The 24130-nt window shown below is 39.4% G+C and overlaps 1 protein-coding gene and 1 pseudogene across 2 annotated transcripts in view; one reads left to right on the plus strand and one right to left on the minus strand.

Annotated features, from left to right (window-relative positions):
* Positions 1-9576, minus strand: part of KLHL32 (kelch like family member 32) — a 119054-nt gene extending 109478 nt beyond the window's left edge. Inside the window, exons 1-2 of one of the 2 annotated variants that reach the window (XM_021545147.3) lie at positions 9416-9576; positions 305-398 (exon numbers count right to left, since the gene is read on the minus strand). The gene's annotated coding sequence lies outside the window, so the exon portion shown is untranslated. The remainder of the gene's footprint in view (positions 1-304; positions 399-9415) is intronic. The other variant, XM_021545183.3, reaches the window with a different exon arrangement.
* Positions 9577-9891: 315 nt separating this feature from the next.
* On the plus strand, positions 9892-15379 carry LOC144245978 (kinesin-like protein KIF11; annotated as a pseudogene).
* Positions 15380-24130: the final 8751 nt, after the last annotated feature.

The raw sequence follows: 24130 nt of genomic DNA on the forward strand, positions 1-24130 counted from the left end.
AGCCACCCAACTGGAAAAGCCCTATTGCCTACCTGTTTCTTAAAACCGTAATGTTAAACTCAAAAAAAACATAGAACACAAAATAATAAGGAAAATAAATTCTTTAAATTCCATGTAGTAGGTAATAAACTCATTAAGTACTAGAAGAAGAGCTTTCCTTATGGGAAAAGGCTTGTGAGGGGATTTTTGAATAATTCTTTTCTTTAGCTAACTACAGCATTTTAAGTGACTGCAAGATTGTTAATACTGAGAAACAGGTAGCAAATGTTCTTGAAAATATCTTGGAGAGATACAAAAGACTCACAGCAATACTGAATGCAGCTGAAGATTTTCACCCTTCTCTGAGGCTGGAGTTCGTTAAAATCATTTGCCCTTCTTTTCTTTAGATTTTCTGAAAACTGAAAACAGGAGAACACTAAATGTTACTGAAATTTATTCCAGGTTCACAAACAATGTTTTTCAATATTTGAAAATTACTTGCTTCTTTTGTTCACAGTCTCTTCTGCCTTTGCAAAGAATGAATAACAGCCCATCTTTTATTTGTTTTCAGTTTCTCACAGAACCAGTTTGTTATGACTGCTCTCTCCTACACAAAAGCTGGTCAGGGTTTCCAAACACCCTTCTGTTTATTTATGGCAAGCTGCAGTGTAAACATTTGCTTACTACAAATCAGTGCCAGAAATTGCTAAATAAACCCACTGTTTTAACACCTTTTACCCCCAACTATATGAAAGAAAACTAAACACAGTCCACATGCCTTTCTCCAGTCTGCATATATTCATCACAGGTCAAAGCAACTTTCTCTTCTTTCAAGACAGAATGGGTACAAGTTCAGCAGCAGTCCTGGCTTCTATACTTCCTTCTTTTGCCTGACCTGGTTTAAGAGTGTAAGAGAGACTTCTGTGAGGATGCTTTTTAATTTTTAGGGGAAGGTTTTTTATTTTTTCTTAAAGCTCTAAGAGACATGCTGGTGATCCAATCCCCAACAGCCCTTCACAAACAGTGATGCCAGCAAAGCACATGAGCAACAAGCTGCAGCAGGAGGGCAGAGGAATCAGGAGTACCTCAAGCCAGTACAGCTGCAGAACATCTTGTGTCAAAACAAGATGCATAAGGTGTCATAAACCCATTAGATGGAATTTTCTGATAAAGTCTGGCTCTTCTGACAGCTTTCAAATGTGTGCAATAGAGATAAAGAGATGGAAAATAACCTCAGTTGACAACAGATAGAGGGGCTTTTTTCCCCCTTCAAATAGAAGGTTCTGAATTTACAGCTGAAGATTTTGTTCAACCATTCCCTAGCCCTCCTTAGTGTGAGACACAACTTTACTTGAAGAAAAATTTCTGTTTCAAGGAAAAATACCTAAAATTAAGATATTAAACATTTTTTTAATCTCTGGTCTTTAATTAGGAGCAGAAGTTGAATTATAAAAAGAATGGACAAGTGTTTATACTTCTGTGCCTTCTCCAGATCTAAGCAAAAGAAACACTTCTGTTCACACTTTTTTCTTTCCTCACACAGACTATACCAACTAGCTCAGAAAAAACAACAACAACAAAGTCACAAAATCCCAAACAAACAGCAGAATACCCAGAATACCACCCTTCTTTCTTCTATTTTTAGATCCCTGTAACTGTATCACCACTTGTTTTTCCTTCTCCTTTAGGTGTTCAGGGCTTGAACTGATTTGCTATGGACTAATTGATGATCACATAGTAATCTCCCTCACTACCAGGGCCAAAGAATAAATATATTAGGAACTAAAGACACAGCCTATGGAAATTCACTCCTTGGGTTTCCCACAACAATTTTCAACACTCAAATACAGGATGAAATGTAGAAACATAATGTGTAATTCACAGAATCAACCTATGCCACTGAAGATGCTTTGACTCCCCTTCCCCGGCATGCCCCATGCTCTGCCACATATTATTGCCTCAGTGCACAGGTGACACTTGTGTTGCCACTGGTGTCATGGTACAAACCCAGAATGACATCCCACAACACTGCCTACAACCAGACAAAATGCAGGCATTTGCTCTACTCCTCCAGCTCTGCAGTACATGCAGAGGGAGGTGGAAAGCTGGAGGTGTTTTTGTCTTAAACTGCTACAAATTACAACTGACAAGGTTCTGCTACTAGAGCCTTAACTCTCTTCACCTACCCAGCAACACCACTAAAAATCAATGCAAGTCCATAGTGCAAGTTAGTTCTAATTAGCAAAGACAGTAAATTCAAACAGCCTGTCTAGCAGCTTTCCAGCCTTTAAGGTAGTTGCACTACAGTAGATTGGGAATCCTGGTGTTATAAATGAATCCGTCAATTTAATAATGAAAGGAATTTATTAAAACAAATCAAAGTAAAATTGGAAAAGCCTCAAGCAAATCAGCACCGAGCTAGGCAATTGGTGCTGGGTGAATGGGTCCAGATTGTGCAGCTCCATACCCCTGGCAGCTCAGAGGGCACTGATTTCAGGGTCTTTACTTGGAGAAAACAGGGTCTCTTTTATACTGTTTTCAGACTTAGTGGGATTCTAGAGGGCTTTCCTGTTACATTTTTCACATATTCATGCATGTTCTTTTCTTGTGGTTCTTCTAAACTGAGGTTTTCCCAGAATACTCTGCTAAAATCCTGTTAGAAGGTAATCCCTTCGAATATCTTGTTCTGGTGATGAATATTCACCTTATCATTCAATGCATATCTTCTAGACAGAATAATCCTTCTAATAACCATCTTTAGAGACAGGAATTCATCCTGTGTATATTGCTCTTTCCCATCACTTGGTTCCATTTGGAAGGATACTGTACTTTTTAATCCTGAGCACAAATTTATTCTAAATCATATATTACACTGGGGAAATGCAAACAGCTGCAAGGAATAGGAACTCCACTAATTTTGTAAGACTTATTCTCATCTTCTGTCATTACATCCAAAGATGTGAATCATGGAATCTGATGCCATTATGTATGATGGACCTGATCAGAAGGTCTTAGAGAAATTGAACAAATCTAATAAAAAGAAAGCAAACAAGCAAACAACAACAACAAAAAAACAGAAATGGCATCATTCAAATTCAATATATACTTGAGGACCCAGTCACACTGGTCCAGGAGAGCTTCCTCCTTTATTAGGCAGCCAGTCCCAGCTACTGAAATATTTTGGAGTTTGACTTGCTCTCTAATGCTGAATTCCTACTTCTGTTTCACCTCCATTCATAGTTATCCGCCCTAAGTAAGCAAGCAAAGCATACCTAGTTCTTCTATTTACATTTCGGCAACATGTAAGTTTCTGCAATTCTGTGTGTTTGGAGGATGGAGCGACATATGAAATGCAAATGGACAAGAGTTCACTTGCATTGCCATCATTCAATTTCCTACACACTTTCCCTGCAAGCAATTACTTTCCCTACTTTCCCTTTTGCATTTAAATGCAAAAGTCACTGCAGACTGCCACAAATGCCCAGGATACTTTAATGTAGTAACCTTTACAGTGAGGCTACCTCACTGTAACCTCACTGTAAAGGTTCCACTCCTTGAGGATGGGAAGCGCAGTGCAGCAGGGGTTGGCTCTTCAGTGCACTCCACAGTGCTGACACACTGACCCTGCCAAAAGGAGTTCTGCTCCCTTCTTATTTGTTGTCTGAATTTTCTACCAAAACAGAAAACGTGAAAAAAAAAAAAAAGTTCAGCTAAGGAATACACCAAACTCACAAAACAGGTACTTTTATCCCCACAAGAAGACAGCACTTCAGTTCAGCCTTGATCTTGAGACCTCTATTTTCATCTCCACAGTTCACTAAAGTCAAAGTCCCAACTCTGTTCTGAAAACATCACCTCACTTCTTTCTTTTTATTTTTTTTTCGTTGTTCTATGCAACTAAAATATAGGTCACTGACTGAAAGGGGGCTTTCAAAACTAACAGAGAAAAGGCAAAAACCACAGGAGATGTATCCCCTCAAAAGGAGAACCTTCTTCTTATTGCTTTAAAGACAATTTTAAAATCTGTATTAGATCAGGAAAAGACTACTATTATTAACACTGTCTTATAAATATAATTGTTGGGGGGAAAAAAAGTCAGTAAGACAATTTTAGAAAACTTCAAAAATAAACCTGGAAAATATACATTCCACATATTCTGATGACATTTCTTCAACTACATGTTTTTATCTGTTTTGTCTTGATAGGCCAGGTAGAGGCACAGTTTAGCTTACAAAGGGCAGCAGCCCTTTTACTTTATTTGACCTGAAGTGAAACCTGATGGAAAATGTTTCAGACATAATAAGGCCATAAGCTTGCTCACATCTTCTTCAAAATTTGTTATTAATCTAAGCAATGCTGTTTTCACTTAAGCAATCACTTTTAAAAACAAACAAATCATACAGAACAGAAATCAAACCTTAAGAACAGTGGACCTCAATCACACTGATACCTTCAAAACAAAACCCCTCTGTAATCCAAACTAGTAAATCCAACTGGTTTCTTAGTGAAGATTAGAATGAAAGGTTACTCTGGAGGCACAAGGGGTTAAAAAAAATGGAAGACTTTAGACTACTGAGGGGAAAAATCCACAGTCTTATGATCCATCCTAAATAATATCAGCACACAGGAAAAACACAAAGTTAAATTAGATGCAAACATTACAACATCTATACTGCCAAATACCACCACTATATGTATCATTCCTGTCAGGAAAAACAAAGACACTCTTGAGAACAACCTTAACTTTCATATACTGACAAATCAAAATATTTACAATATTCATCCCCCTACAAAGCTCATTCCCTACAATTAAAGCTCTTCTAAACTGCCACAGCATATTGTTACGGAAATTTTGGCAGAACAAATTCTTAATTTACATAACTGTTGAGAGTAGTCACCTAACTTTGAGGAAAAAAAATCATGCATTCTCAAGTATCACTGATGTTCTGAAGCCTCTGATTTATTTTACTCATAATTGTTACATATTTCATTGCTTTCTCGTCACAGGGAAATACCCAACTGTCAATACCAAGGTCAACAGCTTCCAACTGGCATGAGTGTGACTGGAATTTGTACAGCATTCACTACTGAAATGTCACTTTCTGAAACAGCATCTTTCTTGCTTCAAGCCAAAGGAGTGCTGTATTTCGAAGATCTAGCAGTGTATGTAGGTGCATAAAGACTCCTTGGTACTGGCCCAGTTACCACAGGCTATCTGCCCTGAGTGACTTCACAGCCACTAACAGCAAGGAGCACAAAAGGTTTCCTAATTCAGGTACCTTGTCTGTGAAAACTCCTGCCCCAGAAAGGAAGAGGAATACTGCAGGTCCACAGCAAGCCCAGCAATGGACTTCAGTGTTGAATCTTAGCTTAGTCCAAATTTTTCTGTAGTTTAAATGCAATTAAACTACATCTGATAAATCTTGACAGAACATTTTTGTAGAATCTAGAACACAGACTAGCACCTGCCCAGAACCTGCCGCAGCTCCTTGCTGGCCTACATTAGACATTTCCCTTTCTGTAAAGGTCAGGCAGATTCAGGGTGCTGGTCCATATGGGAACACCCAGAATCAGGAGTTTCAAAGCCCCCCTGGTCTCCCAGTTTAAACTGCCAAACTCCAAGAGAATTGCTTCATTTTCTTCTCTTGAAGTTACCTCCCAGAGTGGCCTCTAGTCCCTGCTTTCTTCAGGCTTAGCAGAAATGCCCATCAAAAATGGTCTCCTAAGTATGTTTCTTATCAATGTGAAGGTTCTAACTGTTCAAAGCCCAAAATTCAGTCAGGGGTAAAACCCACACATTAGACAAAAATTTTAAAAAATAGTAATAATTAAAACAATTACAAGACCCTATGAAGGGTTTCTACTCTTTACTTATTTTCAGCATTCAGAATTTGATAGCAAAATTTCAAAAATCTCTTGGAAATAAAAGCATCCCATCTACAAGTACACAGTCATGCAATATAGTATGCACACAGAATGCCAGAGCATGAGACCTCACTTTATTTCATAAGCAGTCAAAAAGCCATCAAATTCAGAACACGAAGAAGTGAGTGTTTAGAAATCACTATGTCAAGGATCCTGTCTAAGTATAAGCATCAGATAATTCAAGAAATTTGAGGGGATATACTACTTCTACCAATTAGTAATATGAGGGTGGGTTTGGGTTTTTTTTTTTGTGTAGGGAATAAACTGTAAAATAAATTAAAAATTAGGTTTCTAAAAAGTCAATAATTACTTAGGAAAACCTTGTAATTCTTAGCCTTTTGGCTAAAATTTGTTCTTCTATCTCCAAAGAAGAGAGATAGAAAAAATTCAAAAGTAAAATTCCATCCACTTCCTGCAATCAGAGCAGTCAGAGTAATTGAAGTCCTAAGAGCAGAGAACACACTGGAAAGTATCATACGAAAGTCTTAGATGGATGAGAAATATGAGGGATTACTTTTGTTTTAATAAAAGAATTAAAATGAGACAAATATGTGGTTGCTCTAGGAAAGTATAATTATACTGCATGATATTTTTGTTTTGCTAGTTTTTCCCAATAACTGTCATCTGTTCTCACACAAGTGATTAAATTAATTTAATTTTTCACTTAATCCAATTCCGACTTCTAGTTCAATTTATAATCATCACTTCCCCATGCTAGTGTGGCATTAAATTACTGTCATTCTTGACCATTAAGCACATCATATTCCAGTCAACAGTATTGATCAGAAACACCACAGCAATGACAATAATTTCTTATTGAATACATTCCTTTTTGCTGCTTTGTAGAAGCTGATCATCAGTGTCAGAAGCTGTTATACCAATTTCTGACTTTTCAGGCAAAAGACATTCTGAATCCAAAGCAGAAAGAAAAAGTCTTTAAATGAACACAGCATTTTCTCTGTTCAAATTGCATTTACTTTACTTTCTAAGTGCCCACTGAAGAAATGACCCATGCAAGCATAAAATTCCATTTGCTACTGATCTTCTAACCATACTTCTCCTTACTGTAAAATCAAAAGTTATTGCTCCCCTCAACAAAAATAAAGAAAAAAAAAACAACAACAACAACAACAAAAAAAAAACCTCCAAAATCACCTCCCTTGATGCTACTAAAATGTCTTTGTATGTTCAAATTCAAATCCTGGGTCAAATTTGCATACACTATTGACAATACAGAGACTTTCCAACAGAAGTTGCCATCTTAAACACAGTTACTCATGTCCTGTCTTAAAGAGAAGACAAGACTGAAGAAAGATTACAACTCCACTAGAAGATCAGTGGGAATCTCACTGCCTTGTCCAAGGCAAGATTCTACACTATTTGTTCAGAGTCAGTTTGAAGCACAGTTACTTCCAATCTCACTTTTATAAAAATATATCCATAAATTAAATTTCTTCATGGTCATCTTTACTTTTGAAATATTCTATTGTTTTCTGGCAGTAAAAACAGTGGTTAATACCATCTTTTGTGTGGTTTGTGCTGAGCTACAAAGTATTAAATAAAGAATACTTCCATTTCCTTATTAAAATTCTCTTCCCTAACAGCATTTTCTCTCATTTGGAATTGAATATAAGGTATACCTGCCAATCTAACTGGGCCATTTTCAAAGAAACCCCAAGGCAACTTCTTTCCCTTCTGACATATTAGGAGTATAGTCTTTGCCCCATCTGCTAATTCAATAGCTGCACAAATGTACATTCTCCATGCATGCCTATACAGAAATTAACAGGGCCTTTTGTTGCTTGTATGCACAGTATAACACAATATTCTTATAAACATTGTAGACACCTAAAAAATTTAAAATCTTGTGCTTAAGAGATGTTAGTTGGTACAACTGCATTATTTTTAGTGTTCTGCTAATCAAGAGCTTATTATTCTCTAACAGTTTCTGAGAATACCCATACCTAGCGTAGTACTTTGTACATAATAACTGTAAAGCAGCTTTACAGATGCTGTCAAGTTATTCACAGTCTGAAAAACAGACGAAAGATTAAAGGAGTTTTTCTGGAGTACTTTCAAAGTAAAGAAAAAAATTCTCTGTAATCATCTGTAAACTTGAATAACACAAAGAGATGTGACTGAGTAGCTATATATGGGTGGCTTTTTAAGCATCTGTGGTAACTGCATTACTTATTCAGCACATCACTGGATTTCTGTAGGATCTATTTAAACAACAAATATGGTTTTTAGATATAAACTCTGAAGAAAGGAACACGCCTCAGCAGTCTTGTTCTTGGCAACTGCTTTATGGAGGCAGATCCCAGAATCAACAGGAATTGGCAGGGCTCCAGTAATCCTTTACCCTACGTGCTACAGTTAACGGGATTGTGGCCTCTGGGTCTGCTCCTGGTCTTTTCACGACTGAACAAACGCTGCCATGAATATTTACTAAAAGAAGACTAACCCCAAGTTTTTCTTTTGAAACGTTTGTAAGATATTTTCCTAGCCCTACAAAACTGGAAAAATTCATGACAAGCTTTAAAAACTACAGTCATGCGATTTGCTGTGATCAACGTCTGTAGTTTATTTCCCCGTGGTAAGACTTAAGCCATAATTCCATTTCTTTCACATTTCATTGCGGTCTCTGGTGCCAAGCACGCTGCTTCCCAGTGTTTGGTGTGACAGCTACGGATCAGCTGTCACTCCGAGCCCGCTCAGACAGGCCGGGCTCGCTGCACGGGCGGAATGCACCCGGCACCGATGGCCTGGGAGAGCGGCAGCAATGAGCAACCTGCGGCATCGCGGGGCCCCGCGCTTCTTCGGTACAATCGCTCCAGATCGACCAAACTGGAAATTTCCTACCGGGAACCGAATCTCTCCCCACCATCAGCTACAACCACCTGAGCAGCGCCTTTTCAATTGCGAGGGCTGCAGATACAATGTTCCAGCAATCAGAGTGCCTGGGACGTTCGCAGCAGCGAGCTCTCGGCATATTTAAACGCCGGAGAGGAGCAAGAAGCTGTTTTTTGTCAGCCAAACGAGTACCTTCGAGTGCGGGTAGGCGAGAGCGGCTCGCACGAAGTCCCGAGCCGCGCTGCAGCGCCCGTGTCGCGGCGGCAGAGCCACGCTCCAGAGCCAGCCGAGCACCTGGAGCGCGTCCCCGCACAGCCCGCGGGGAGCGGGGCTCACGGCGTCCCGGAGCCACCCCGGACCCGGGCTCATCCTCCCCCCAGCGCCGCTCCCCGCCGCCTCCTACGCGGAGCCGAGGCCGGCGGGAGCGCTGCTCGGTGCCCGGGGGCGCCCCGGCGGCCGCGGCTGCCGCTTGACCCGTCTCCCTGGCAACGGAGACACTCGCCCTCGCCGCCCCCGCTTCCCCATCAGAGCCCCCGTTCCCCAGCGCACGGTGCCGAGCGGCCGGGGCCGCGGGGCACGACCGGCGGCTGCCCCCCGCCCCGGTCCCGGTTAGGTAACACGGCGGGAGGCGCCGCCTCGGGCCCGGCCGCTCGCTCACCTCGGGCAGGTGCCGGGGCCGCGCACGGCGGTGGCGGCGCCGCCTCTCCGCCCCGCTCCGCTCCGCTCCGACGGCAGCGGGGGGACGAGCTGCGGGCAAGCAGCTCCCGCGCCGCAGAGCCGCCGTCCCGGCCGTGCCGCTCCGGTGCCCGAGCAGGAGGAGCTTCCCCGCCCCGCCCAGTGCGCAGCGGCGGCCCGGGAGGGCCGCACCTGCCGGGGGAGAAGGAGGAGGAGGAGGAGGAGGCGGGTCGGGCCCGGGGTCCCGGGGTCCCGGCGCCGGGGGGCGGCCGCGCCCGGGGCGGTGGAGGGCCGGCCCCGCAGCCCGCGGTGCCCCGGGAGGCGAGAGCCGCCGCGCTGCTCGCCCGCCGGGGCCACGGCCCTGGGCGAGGGCTGGAGGAAGAAGGCCTGGCGGAGTGAGCCCTTTAAGTAGCGCTAAGTCTGTAGGAAGAGCGCCTGCGGGGCGGGATAACCGCGGGGATGGCGGGGTCAGGAGAGAGCTGCCAGGGAGGCATTTGGGAAGGAGGACTTTAGGACAAGAGATACGGCTGGAAAGGATGAGATCTCTCGGCAGGGTAAGGACCACAGCGCTCCATCCCAGGATATTAAGGCATCACTGCTTTATCATCCTGTTATGGGGTTTAATGAGAATTTTTAAAAATCTTATGTGCGAAAGTGATGAACATCCGTCCGAGATACAAGTGCTGCGCCATTGTGTATTTTTCCATCTTTGCAGGGACACAGGACCCAGCTCTGCAGTGAAGCTCAGTAACAATGCTATTCCTTCAGCTTCACCTCATGAAACTCAGTGGTGGTGGGAAGTTTTCTTCCTGCACCCTCTAACTGATCCCATGGTTGTGAAGAACATTCAGGAAAATTAATCAGTCTAATGATTAGTGATCCATTCATAATCAACAAGACTGGAACGTGCTTTAGGAGCAAATACTATTTTGAGAATTGCACAGAGCACCTCTACTTTTGAGCAGTTTTCATCTTGCTACTGAATTTTCTTAGGAGTTTAGTTTCTGTTTTCTGATCTGTGAAGTTAATACAAAACCAGTAGAACCTAAAAAATCTCTGTCTCCATCTCCAACATACCTCCATATTAAATCTTACATACATGCCCCTTTAGAGGAATTCAAGTCTTTTTCAGATGGCAATTCCTTAAGACACTTTTACAACATGTGGGTCTTCAGTTAAGCCTGCTGACAGAAGAGTTATTTTGTTTTTAGGTGTTTGTGAAAGGTATCTAGAAATACCCCTATTCCTCATCTGCAGAGCAGACAGTAACAACTGGAAAGTTAGTTCAGAAAATGCACCAGATGCAGTATATGGAGTTTTGGGTAGAAATGCAAAACTTCCCCAAGGGGTCAAGCAGCTTGGTGCTTATACAGTGCAATAGCAGGCAGAGGCCCATTTTTGTTACAAAACAGAGGCATAAAAACAAGGCCAGTGCTTCATTAGAATCAGTTAATTCACGTGCAACACAAATCTGTTATGGCTGCAGTACCTTCCCTTGATTGCATCCAAGTGGGTTTCAAAGGTCTCCAGAGAGGGATACCTCCCTAGGCAGCCTCTTACAGGGCTCTGCCACTTTCAATGTAAAGTTTTTCTTCTCGTTGAGGTGGAACTTCTTGTTTTGGTTTATGGTCACAGCTCGTTGTCCTGTTGCTGGACATCACTGAGTCTGGCAATGCATCATATTAAATATTAGAAAAAGTCACAGATATTGACAATGATTTTTTTTTTTTTTTTTGTAAAATTCTCTGCTCTGGAAATACATAATGAATACATAATCCCAGCTCTAGAGAAAGACTTCAGATGTTCAATTATCTATACACAAGACACATATAAATGTGAAAGTCTCCAAAGAAATACCTGAACACAAAAAAAATGAAGTCTACCAGATCTTGGAAAAAGGTGCAGCAAAAAGAACGATTGCAACTACTTACATTAATGCATATTCCAGTTGATCCTGTTTTTCTTTTACCATTTCTATGAAAGTATCTCAAGATGGCCAAGAGCTTATTAGAACTGGGAATACAAACTTGCATGAGGTAAAAACACTTCAGTTTGGAGCAGTTGATACAGAGTTTATGAAACTGGAAATACCAAGTAATCTATCCTGAACTATGAAAGGGTTAATGCTGGTCGTGTGGTAAACACAGAAGACATCCTAAGAAGATCCTTCAAGACTCTAAGAAACAAGAAGGACAACAGTAATAGCCAGAGCTCCTCCCACATCTATAAGTCCCAAGGGAAAACAGGGTACAGTGGAGTAGGCACACAGAGCAAAGAATGTGATGAAACCTTAAGTTAACCAGCAGCTGCCAAAAGGAGCTGTTATTGGGGAAGATACTGAAGAGATTAAGCATCTGAAAGGCGACCTCACTGCTGCACAAGAGTAAAATGGAATCTATATTTTCATTTTCATTGAAAATTCATGTAGCCCTTAAAGGAAAGCTGACAGTTTGGGAAGAAAAAGTTACATTATTATTGAGATAATGAGCACCATGGAAAAAGTAGTGAAAACAATTACTAAACCATTCACAATTAATAAAAGCAATGAAGCAATGAAAACAGATCTGCAATTCAAGGAGAAATAACTGAAATGAAGCACAGACATATCTCCAAGAAACCAAGATTTCTCTAGCTGAGAAAGAATATAAGATTTCAGTTCTGAATACACAAAAACTTCACAGCACAGCTAGACACTTGGTCAGTACTGTTAATATAAATAATGTATCAAAGCAAAACTGTATAATAAGAGAGCTGTTGATCATCAGAGTGCTATCATCCAAATAGACTTGCAGGAGAAATTAATGTTCTGGCCAATAAAGTACAAGATTCAGTTAGTGAGAACTATCTGAAGCAGCAACAGATGTTGATATCTTATGCATATTTTATAGGTGTCCTCCTATCTATCAGTTGTTCAGCAGGTAATGTATTTGCATTAGTTGTATCAGCGTCTTTTACCTCTGTTAAAAAATTTGCTGACCACTGAACTTTCTCAAGTCTGAAAATGCGTAACAAAATAGGGCTGTGCCATTTGCTAGTAAAGCTCAGCCATTGAACTTGACTAAGACGCAAATATCTGGATCAGGAGGAGCATTAAATATCTTGACAGCAATGGTAGAAATTGTCCTGGAACTAAACTGTTTGTTTCAGAATAACATAAGGAAATTTTCTGGTTGGTGAGATCGAGGACCATAAAAAACAATATCTTCTTAAGAGATCTTTGTCTCACTCTGAAAAAATTACAGAAACAGCCAGTGTTTTGGGTTTTTTTCCTCAGATGCAAGTACTGTGGGACTTTAAGAGAAGTGGAAATGGAAAAGTGTGCATATACAAAGAATGCAAATGTATTAGTGTCCTCACTTCAAAGCCAGCTGAATGTGTTGGCATAGGAGATGCAGAAGTCTAGCTTGTGTACTGTCAAATGCAAGTTTGATGACTTCCATCACTGTTGGGCAAGAAAATGTTTATCTGGAAACTATTGGCCTAGCCAATAGTAAAACTTCTGCTTCAAAACAAATTTATTGCATCTCTGGATGACTTCTTTCCAAAGCTCAAGGACATAAATGGTAGTTTATGGCCATATGTTTCATGAACGTGAAAGAAGATGCTGGTGGAATCCATAGTCTGTTCTCAGCAACTTCTTATCAATCAAAAAAATGCACCTCAGGATACTGGTAAATGGAGGGAATTTAAAACTGCTTTATGGATCAGTAACACTCCTCAAGAAACAGCAGCTCCAGTGTTTATAGTAGAGAACAAAAGGTTTATGATTGAGATCTGTATTTTTTACTGGATATTTTGTTTTGCATTAAAATTGCAGTAGATGCAGTTTGAAACTACTGCACTATAAGAATATATCCTACAATACATTTTATTATATGCATATCAAGAATACAAATAGTTGTGTTCAAAGATCCTTGACATACTGCTGGAACTAAAACAAACTAATTGCCAAAAGCAATTCCAACTAATTCCAAAGCACTGGAATTCACCCATGAGACCTACAAACCAATAGCTTATATTGACCTTATAAAAAGAGAGAGTATGTCATGATGCTGCCAGCTAGGTCCAGGATCCACATCCCTGCTCTCATTTCTAGGCCTGCCTGAAAGACTCCTAAAAAAAAAGTCTTCTTATCAATTTCCAGTTTGTGCTCACTAAAAGCCAGTCAATAAATAAGGACTTATTCAATGTATGGAATTGTTCTATGGAAATTGAAAGGCGGGAGCTAGACAGCAATCAATTCCGTGTAACAGGGAGATGCAATGAATTTATGTATTACATACAACTTCTCTCAAGAACAACTGTGAATTATGACTTGCAGCATTTACTGTTAAAGAGACAGAAAAATTATCATTAAATAAAGGCTTTTCAAGCTCTTTTACTCTCTCTCTCTCTCTCTCTCTCTCTAAAAGCTTATATTGCCACAGATATGCTCTCTTATATATTTTTTAGAAGACTGACTTCAGAGATTGGCATCAGTGTAATTTTTTTATCACTGCAACATATGGCAGTCTTCCCTGCTGCCAAAACATGGCCATGTTTCAGCCTCAGGGTACAGCTGGCTTGAACTTAAAACTGAGACTGCTTTCAAACATAAATACAGAATTTTGTGTTACCTCTTCAGACAGCATGACAAAAAGTAAATATAAAATTTCTGTCGCTGCAACCTCTATGAACACTTCAGTGCCTTGGCGTTCCAGTGACACTAGAAAGTATTTTTTCCTTCTAATTTTTTGATAAGATCTAACATTATTAACACTCACTGTGTGAGGGTCATGTATCACTCAGCTATCCGTACTGAAAACTTCTGCAGTTCAGATTCCAGTATGGGTTCGCAAGATTCTCATCTTATGGAGATTTATTATGCGTTCCCCACATAGCCACAAGTTATTACAGCAATCTCTGATAACCTGGAATCAATGTTTGTGCAATCAACGTTCAGAGGTTTTTTTACAACTCATCTGTACTCAACCCATCATTTCTTCTTTCAGTGCTCTTCCTGAGTTGCAAAGCTGAATGTAAACCTGCTGTGCTGGTGGTGCATGTTATCTCAACGTTCTGAAAATTAGCCAGATAAACACAGGCATTTCCTAGTTACATCTGAAAGTATACCCAGCACCACTATATTGATTAAAAACATGAAAACATGAGACACTGCATTATGTTCTGAGCAATTCTCTCAGATGCGCATTTTCTAGGTTACATGTCAGTACCACAAACATCAAATGTCAGTACCACAAATAAATGTTTCTAAAAGAAACAAACAGAATAAAACTCCAACATTAAAAAAGGAAGAAAATATAGTATCTTCACTCTCTATCCTCATTGCAACTTGATCTAGAAGAAAACCCCTATGTGCCTTGGGTTTTCTGCTTGTTGGTGAAGCTGACAAGCACAAACTACATGAGAGCACCTGCATAAAAAAAGCCCAGTGGGCAAAAGAAAATTAAAACAGGTGAGGGAGTAACTATTCCCTTTTTAGTAAAAGCTATATAAATAGTAGTGTTAGCTGTAACATTGAAGTTGTCTAGGTTACTGCTTTGACCTGGTTCTTTCATTTGGAACAGACTTAGTCACATGAGGTGACATTCCCTACAGGAGGAAAGAAACTTCCTGACAGGTAGCAGGGTGTGTAAGGTCCTGCTTGAATCTTGCAATTCTTCCTCTGCTACATAAGTTTTTTTGAATACAGCCCTGGATGCAGCCCTTAACATTTACAGAAAGGGGAAAAGGAAGTGAAGGTTAGACAAGAAACTAAAAAACTAACTAAAAAAACAGTTCTCTAAGCAGCTTGTATAGTACTTTTGGTAGGTAAATTGCTGGCCACTGAATGTTAACAATTTTCTTATTCTTCCATCTCCCTTTCCTAGATCCCCCAACTCCCAAAGAACAGTTGAGCATGGCTCAGTCTGAGGCTGCTTTAAACAAAATCATTCTCAGCTTCTAAATCTTTGAAATCAAAATAGTCTGGCACATTAGATGTGATACTCCACAGATTTTATTTCTGTGAAGTAGGAGGTGTATTTCTAACATCAAGGAAACATTTTTACTGCCAGTACTCTGAAAATGTAACTGCTCCATTCAGCATTTGGCTGCTGCAAGAACATCAGGCTGGAAGCTCTGATGTGTGAAAACCTCTATGATCAGATGAAAGGGATCATGACATGGCTGCAAAAGGAAGAGTATGGATAGAACTTGGGGTAAGGAAGAGAGAGAAAGACCATGCACTCCTGCAGTGCACTGTCATAGTGCTTTATGGAGCCTGTTGCAAGCCTTGGCACTGCCACTGCTAACAAAAGCATAGGCCTTTGTGTAGGGCACTCTGCATGCCTTTGTTTTCAAAAACAGTGAGTTCTTCCTTCGTTTTTTAATGCTGGAGTTCTATTCTGTTTGTATAACAGTGTCTTTAGATTACTCTTCCTTCAGCCTTTTCTTACATTCAGGGCCTTTCTGCAATGGAAAGTAGCATGGGGATACTGAAGATCTGAAAGAATGACTGAATGTTTGCTTCACTTTTAATTCTAGAACAATTAGACAACCTGTCCTCCTCCTCAAAAGAGGGAGAATGCAGGTGTTAGAAACCTGCAGGGAGAGGGAGAGCTCATGAAAGTAATTTATTGAGCTTAGTCTGTCTGAAGAACCAAACGATTTTCTATCATCCCTTCCACATCTACAACTGGCAGAGCTGACCTCACTGTGCTAACTATGCACAGCAGCAACTCCTTCCTCATGCAATTGAAAAAAAAAAAAAAAGTTAAATGTTTAATCATAAAATTCTCCTAGTTTCTAACCTCTGAAGAAGGATAAGAAGAGCCAGAATAAGAAGAGCCGGTGGGAACATGTTAGAAACATAACATGGGACAGGAAGCATGGGTGGTCTTCCTCTGCCTGGAGCTATTCACTTTCCAGGCACCATCCTGAGAATAGTTGATTCCATATCTGATCAAAGACTTCCAGTATTTCCCCATGCAAAAGCACCTGCAGAAATCAGTTATCTTAGGCTGTTACAGTGCTTACATTTTGAGGTTTATTACATTTTAGGTTGTTTCAGCAAATGCTACCAGCCTTTCATCCTTCTCAGTAGGTGTTCTAACAGCCTTCTGTGGTTTTTAGGGCATTATTGAAGGTTCTGTATGGCTTCATGTTTTCAGAGCATGAATTCATAGACAACAGCAGGAAGGGCTAGTTAGATATCCAAATAATGATATTCTGCAGATACCAGCAATACAAGGTCACAGCTTACTCAGCTCCTCAGTGTCTGAACTAAGACCCCTGCATGTCTGTCAGGATTTGTGCACTGGAAACAGAAGATATTCTAGTCAACACATTCACAGAATAGAGGAGTCCACTTACAGTGGTACTTGGGTAATATGGGTAAAAATTTGGATAAAAACACCTTCGTTTCTGAAAGCCTGTTATTATGTGCATGACTGGTGGTGTTAAATCAGTGGAGAAAGACCTTTCTTAGAACTGGTGGCAGAGTAGTGGCTATACATATACATATACATTGACATTTCCAATCCTTAACTCCTTAATTAAGGAACAGCAGAAATCTGGAATAGACAGTTTCCTGAAAGAAATATTGAGGAAGACATACATGCTATGCTTCTTACTCACCCTCTTAAACAAGGGGTATCTGAAAAAAAAAAATATATAAAAGAAAGTGAGAGGTTTTTTGCACAGTCTATAGGTTGATCTGGCTTACCATGCAGGCAGAAGAGCCCATCTTACCAAGGGGGCTGAGGGGTCGCCATTGGCAGAAGATTTTCCTTTAGAGACAATGCACTGTTAAGACTGAAAACTTAAATTGCTTCTGGTAAGCACACAAAAAAGATGCTTTCATGATGATGGATTCCACTCTGGGAAGCATGAACTTGTCTGCTCAAATAGAAAGTCATAATGGTGCAGGAGACACTAAAAGGCAGATTGCAACTAACTTTCACGAGATGCACCTCTAATTTATGAAAAGTCTAAATCCTATTTAAGGTTAATAAGAATGATAGCCTACTTCCAACAACAGTCAAATACCTTGTGTGTTTGGTTTTGGATTTTTTTATTTTTTATTTTTATTTTATCCAAAACAACTGAAGTCACTGCCCAAATCATTCACCAGAATGAGAAGCATGGAATGCAAATTGAATAATCTGGTCTGAAATCAGGATGGTTGGGTGTTCTCTGGGGAGTCACTCTGTACATCCAAGATGAAGATACAAAAAGCAGCATGGAGTGAGACAGGTTATAGAGTCATTTAATGAAAAATTAGGGTTGTGACAGCAAGGGCTATAGATGACAACAGCCTCTCCTGTCCACAAAAGCAACATTAGCATACAATTGTGTGTCTGTGTACATGTGTGTGTGATTGCTGCCTGGTAGGCCTGAGACTGAGCATGGAAACTGTCTCCTGTTTCCTGCTGTGCCCAGACAAAAAAGGGGTTTGTGTATACAGTCTGAAAGGAGCAGAACTCAAATGAGCAAGATGCCTTCAGAAGTCATTGAAGACATCTTCTGTTTTGCCCAGTGGGAATAACCTGCAAACCAGAAACACCAGATAAAATTTTAGCATTAAACCAAATATTGTTTCCATTTAAACTCCAGTCTACAGCGGCAGTTAAGAAAATATATGTATGGTCACCTCTGGCAAACACATGTAATGCATTAATAAAATGCTAAGTTGTAAAAGGTATCAAAATTTAAGCCTTTTGGATTTCCCCTATTATTAGGAAACAGAAACACACTTATCAATTTTTCAGAATTTTTCATAATAGCTCTTACTTATACAACTGCTGACTATGCCTTTTACTCTCTATTTTCAATTTATACACTGCACTACAAAAAAAACCTCACACCTTATTTATGCCTCAGAAAGACAAAACATCTGAAAAAATATTTAATTTCAGTAAAAAGTGTAACTGCTCTTTTAAAAATATAGCAGTGTTACCTTCCACTCCATTTTCTAACCTGTTTTAGGATATTGTGGAAGAGCCTGAAATGCATGTGAACCAATAGAACAAAATAGAACAAAAGGCAATGGTCAAAATAATCTATCCATTAAAAAGAGAAAAATGTATCTTGTTTTGTTACTGGGAGCTGCAACAGCTTGTGGAGATCACTGGTATATGCATTTCAGCACTTGAAGAGAGAGACTGAACAGATTCTGAAATCAGTGTTGTTATGTCTTCCATGTGAAGAATCTGTAGTTCTGCTTGACCCCATGTCCAAAAAACAGAGTGTAGCCTATCCACAAGGGTCTCAGAAAAAATTGAAATTACCTCGTTGTAGGAATTAACCACTACAAGATGACCCACATTTTCCAAACAGATTAAAGTATTAAACAAGAACAAACAACTTAGCATGTTACCTCTGATGTCTGAACAAAAACCGAAAGACTACAGGAGCAGCTTGCAGAAATCTAAAAATCTCAATTGTTCTTGGGGTGAGAGGTGCATTTCCTCATGCTGCAAAGAGAGATGCCCTGCAGGGATCATTTCTACAGTCTGACAGGAGATTTTACACCAGGATGGAACTGGCCCATGTCACAATCCATTGATGAGAGTCTGGCATGACGTCTGACAAGAAAAGCTTTGCTGCCATAATTCAGACAGACCATCAACAGACATTTCTTCTGGAGTAACTCAGTGTACTGAATTATTTAAAGCCTGTCACCCACAGGCTGAGACCTGCTACTTGTAGGTACAGCAGGGAACCTCATCTCCCAACAGCTCATATATGCTGACACCTAATCCCACAGAAAGTTACAAAAATCCCTCTGAGCACTTAACTTCTACCAATTTGGTGCATGTGAAATTTATCATGTTATCACTTATAATATATCCTGTAGAGAATTCCTTAATTTATATTAGAAAAGCATGAGACATCCTGACAAACTTTATCAACAAAAAAGAAAATGTGACTATTTTCAGTATTTTCTAGCCCAAAAAATACAATAGTACCTACAGAGTACCTGAATTAATGCTTGAGAAGACTGAATTTGTATTTTAGTACGTATATAGGAAAGTGTGGTAGATTCATCATGCTCCCAAAGACATCTTACATAAAGAACTATGCCTTCAAGGAGTCTCAGTAAATCTGCATTAAAATGCTGGAGCTTTGAAGCTTAATCATGTCCTTATTATACAATCTAAAAATGAAATGTTAGTATATAGAGGTAGTACTTTAAATATTTGGGGACCTCTTTAATGGTCTATTTTAGTGGCCCCCAGAGCAACCTGACACTTGCATACTTAACCTCTGTATCTCTCTATATAATTAGTAAATGTAACTGTTTAAAATACATCTGTGTCCCACATGCTGCCCCTAGATGTTTGATGCTGTGGGAAGAAGAGGCACAAAAAAGGGCTCTCTAAGTTCAGTAATTATTTCCACCTGAACTCTAATACTGGTGGTTATGTGTTGGTATCATTGAAACCTTTCCTTGTTCTTTAATGCATTCTCTACCAGCATAATTTGGATATGCAATCACTCAGGTAAATAGGGATCCATGAAAATGCTCAGAAGACCTATAGGAAGAATGTAATTAATTTTCTGTATTATTGTACAGAGAGTTTTAAGGACTAATGCAAAATAACTAAAACAATACAGCATTATTTATGTTCTCTGTGACATACATTCATTGCTACTACTGCATTAAGTGTGGACTAAATCCTTTGTAGTGGACATTATTCCTGTTACAGCACTGCTACAATAATCCATACTGTTATATTCCTAAATCAAATAAAATGTAATATTTTATGGTAAATAAAGCAAGCAGATAATCAATCTATTTTTCCCTAATCATCAATATGAATACATGTTATCTAAAACTGTGTCTCTAATAACGGCTTCCACAGGATATTTCACAGTAAGATACAAAAGAAAAAAAAAATCGATGTAGTAGACAGAACATAATTATGAAAAATCCTCCCTTGTGGATTTCTTTTCTGACACTCACTGAATTACACTCCAAATTCTAAGAATTTTTGATTAATTTCAAATTCAGATTTTTGTCTAGAGCTTTGGATTCTTTCTTATTATTTTCATTCTTATTTATCCTGTTCTGTATAAGCGTTTTTGAAGCCAATAGGATTTTATCTGTTTTATAGGTTTTAGGATCAGTTCGTTCCTAAACTTAGGGTTTATAAGAAATTTATTTCAACCAGAAATTTAAGGAAAAATTGTGCTTAAATCAGCCAGACTTTAATATGGTAACTCTACTGGTGGCTGCACATCTCAGAATATTCATTTGTTTCTTGGACTAAATGAATTTCATGTATTTCTCCAGTCTTCTGGTAATGCAATATTGCACATTCATCTTTACTTCAAGGCTTTTAATTAAAGGCTGTAGGTTGTAACCCTATGGTCACATTTTCTTTGCTCTGCAGTCTGGTAACTTCCCCTGATAGAATCCTCTTCCAGAATTGGTGTAGATCTATTTGCATTTTAGAAATTAGAGGACTTGAAATGGCTTGTGGAAGCTGCCAAGAAAGATATGTAATCTCGGTATGGAATTCCTTGAATATTTGTAAAGAATCCTTTGCATGTGTCAGGCAGATTTTTAGCTACTGCATCTAAAAACACAGGTATAGGACATGGACTCAAATGCTACTTACCCAGCATAACACTGATTAAGCCACTGAGCTATTAAAGCACACTGTAACTTCTCCAGCTTCTTAAGATCTATATATAAGCCTTCTTTAGGACTGAGATATATATAAAATGGTTTTAGAAGTGTTCACTGAGGTCATTTTGGCTTTCCTATTCTACACAAAATTTGGCCCCCCATAGGTAAACAAAATACTTCATTTTTTTTATGTAATTCACACCTGCAAATACCCTATTTGTAAATTGCAGAAGAATGCAATCAAAGTGTAAAATTAATAAATAAAACTGGTTCTCCAACTACGTACAAAACCATGGAAAATCAATCCCTTGATACATCAAGTCCCAGATAATACAACTAAATTATAAAGTTATGTATACAAAAATGCATCACACTGGTATAAATATGTATGTGTCATCATAAATTAAAACCATAGAGAGAGATTAAAATATCATTTGGGGATGGAAAGATATTACATTATTGTAGAAGAGCCTCTTGCCAGCACACTTAGGTTATATATTTATTATTTTTCATGTGTTATATTTCATAAAAGAAACCCCAGCAGATAGCTAATATTCTGAATCCATTCACCAACTCTATTCCTGACTATCAGAGAGCTACTGCAGTGGCAGTGAACTAAAATCATGGCTACTGTTACTGCCTCAAGTCAGTACAAAGGATGTTGTTTGTCTTGGGTGATGTTGGAGCACCAGCAAAGCTACCCCAAAGCCAGCCCAAGATGAGCCAGTCACCTCTCCACTCCATCCAGCCTCTTCCCATTGCTGGTTCACCTCCTCCTACTCACTGGAGCTGGCACAGTTCTTTCTGCCACTGCTGCAGAGAAACAATCTGGGAACAAAGTGCTAACTCTCACAAACCAACCAACCTGGCAGCAGTATCAGTTCACATTATTCACTCCTCCTGTCACATGCCTTTTTTTTTCCTCCTGTGTTTCCAGTAGCTTTCTGTGGACCAGCCAAACCATCGGTGATTGATAGAGCTTAGAAGAGTTAGGAGAGCTCTTCTCTTTCTTAAATCAGACCATCTGTGTGATGCTGTTTGCTCTGGGGATGTTCCTACATCCTGACACTGGCAAGAAGGATGAACTGAAACCAGAGTTACGAGAAATAATAGGGCTGTCAGTTGTCTCAACTAATATTGCAACTGAGAAGAGAACATGGGGTGCTGAAACCTGTGAGTAAAAATTCAGTAAAAAGGCATGTGTAACTGATGAAATTAATTAATTCCAGTATCAGGCTGCCTCATTCTCAAATATGCTGTCTCCTACTGTGCATTTCCAAGTCAAAGTAACCTGCTAATTGAGAAACAACATACAGGAAAAATATGGAAGATTATGTCAGGTATCAAGCCACAGTCCATCAGGAAAATTTAAATGCCATGTCTTTGAAATTAGTATTATCTGACAAGGAGCTGGTGATCTGTCTGGGCTGGTGTGTGAGTCTGTAACACTGAGCTTGCTGCACTTGCTATAAACTTCATCCACATAAGGACTTGACAAAAACTCCTTTAAATAAAGCACTGCAGCCACCTAGCCTTGAAAATATGCAAGTGTTCGGGAACATTGATCACAGACTGGAATTAAGCAAAATCCTTCAACGTAGATCCTTCTGTAGATACTTCAGAGGCCAGTAAAAGATGGATCAGTTGAAACCAATAATAGAGAAATAATCTGAATTAAGTAACAGAACAACCAAAAATCACTGAAAGGTGAAAGTGATCCATCAGTAAGTCCATCTCTCTTGAGTTCATCTTTACAAGGTTGCAGGACAGTCATTTTTACTTGGCTCATAATCAATTCTTGCTAATGCTGTGTTCTCTGGTTCTGCCTAACACTGATGAGGTAAGGAATAAAAGGATCAATGCTCTCATTGTGCTTACTGGTAAACCAGTAATCTGGATAGAGGACTCAGTTCCCTGAATCCTAATGATATAAGAATTTGCTCAAGTATCCATTTAGACTGACATCAATTATGAACAAACAACAACAGAAAGATGAGAATAGGAAAACAGTTTCAGTGGTAGAAAATGTGGACAGAATCAAATACAAACCTCTAATGCTGCTGTATAAAAGCATTCCTCATTTTCCTCTGTGGTTGACTGCTGTGCCATTCCCAGACCTCAAATCACAAAGCAAACCTCACCTGCCTCCTCTCCAAAATTCTCCAGCTGAGCAACTATTACCAAAAAATGGCTCTTATTTCACTGAAATTACCTGCCCATCTGGACTCATATTCTGATTCCTGATCTTTTGAGTAGTAAAGACAGCAAAGAAACTTTAGTAGTACCCACCCACACAGTAACACAAGTTAATGACAGGCTATTCTCCCTTCTCTAAAGCAAATTTTCAATAGGTCAATCAGACTTTTGATGCTAGTTAAATACAAAAATTAATTTTTCATTTTCCACTCAGTGATAGAACTAGCTGAGAAAGAAACAGTACACACAACACATAATCAAAATTGAGATGGAAAACAAATAGATTCAAAGAACAGTCACAAATGTACTTCTTACTTTCCAGGCACCCAGTAGCTTTAGAAATTTCTCTCTTAAGAGGTATGGAAGGATTACAAGGAGATCTAGTGTGGCAGCCTATGGCACACATATATCATGAGAGTTACAGTATTTTTCTCTGATGTGCTGTCCGGTGTTCAGAACAGGCTGCTACGAAAACTTTTTGAGAATACGTGTGTATGAATCCAGCTGGATAGTCTTCTCATGGGCTGTTTTGTTATTTTTGAATTCCCTGGAAAGACTCAGACTCCTTGTTCAAGAAAAATGCATCCCATTTGAAACTCTGTCTAAGATGAATACACATACATTCATTTTTTAATAATCACACTTGCAGATATCTATATGCTTTATATGGAAAACTATCCAACCTCTTGATTACTGATATTTAATATCAATATAGTCACATTGGTAAAATACCAAATTATATTAAAAATATTGTTTTCAATCTCTATTCTTCTGCTTGCTACAGTCTAAGAAACATTCTTCAGAATAAAAATCTTGAACTTTTGATGCATCTTTATACATGAAAAGAACAGCTTTGTGCTATCCTCAGTCGTAGGAAGTGACAGG

This window comes from Lonchura striata, chromosome 3, assembly GCF_046129695.1.
Source record: "Lonchura striata isolate bLonStr1 chromosome 3, bLonStr1.mat, whole genome shotgun sequence".
In the NCBI taxonomy this organism is placed as follows: Eukaryota; Metazoa; Chordata; class Aves; order Passeriformes; family Estrildidae; genus Lonchura; species Lonchura striata.